General features: G+C 40.6%; 1 protein-coding gene across 2 annotated transcripts in view; it reads right to left on the minus strand.

The window, feature by feature from the left end:
- The window catches only part of LOC122078140, a 5,713-nt gene that overhangs the window by 1,135 nt on the left and 3,563 nt on the right, over positions 1 to 1,015 (minus strand). The window lies entirely within an intron of this gene.

Below are 1,015 nucleotides of genomic sequence, written 5' to 3' on the forward strand. Positions count from 1 at the left end.
AGGATCCATAACTTCTATTCACGCAGTTTATGTACCTGCAGACAATTTGACTGACCTTGCTCCTGCCACGACATTTGCACATTTAGACGCTAAATGAAAATGACAGTAAACTCTCTGGGGGTGGGGTAGAAGATTCCTTCCTCTCTTCTCCCATTCCCAGTATCTTCCCTCATCCATTGCCACTAGAATCTCCCCCATACAAGACACCCCTAGGCTCAGATTCCAACCTTGCTGAGGCCTTCAGCTCCATGCTGGTAGGATCACCACCATTATCATTGAAGTGAAGTCACGCAGAAGAAAAATGACAAAGAAGGGTGAACCAGTTGCTCTCAAAAACAACAAAGGCCACAGCAGTTGAAATAATATCTAAGATAGTAACCAAACAGTTCTTACATCAAATCCCTAAAGTGGCTAAATCAGACTTGTCTCCATTGGCAATGGCCACTTCTTCTTCTTCTCTCCAGTCTCAACCATATATTTGATAATCAGATATTATTTAGAATCTTAAAAATTGGTCACTGGTCCAGTTACCTATCAATTGACCATGGAGAAATTCAGACAGTATTTCAAAATCTTTGAACCTATTTGAGCATGACAAATATGGGACTAAGAGAGAATAGACAAATCTTTTGACTAATCCTGTGAATTAGCATGAACCCTTTCGGTAGTTCATGCATTAATGTGCACACCCTCTTGGTAGTCCTTGCTTTTTAAAACTTTCTTATCCCTCATGACCAACCTGTTTGGGCTGAAATTCGACGCATGAGCAGGGCACCTTGGGGCATAACTGTGCACAAAATTTGGGCCACATCCCAGCTGCCACGTAGTGATATTGGGCAATGTGGGAAGCCTTTCTAGTCGGGGCCTCCCTCCAAAAAAAAGCTCATGCAGATTAGTTCACAAATCACAATAGAAGGGTTTTTCATATATTGTGTAATTAAAAGAGGTCATAAGAAAGAATGATCACTGGAAATTTCGGAGAAGCTAGAATAATAATCAGTTTTTTTTTTTTTTT

Source organism: Macadamia integrifolia, chromosome 5 (genome assembly GCF_013358625.1).
Source record: "Macadamia integrifolia cultivar HAES 741 chromosome 5, SCU_Mint_v3, whole genome shotgun sequence".
Lineage (NCBI taxonomy): Eukaryota > Viridiplantae > Streptophyta > Magnoliopsida > Proteales > Proteaceae > Macadamia > Macadamia integrifolia.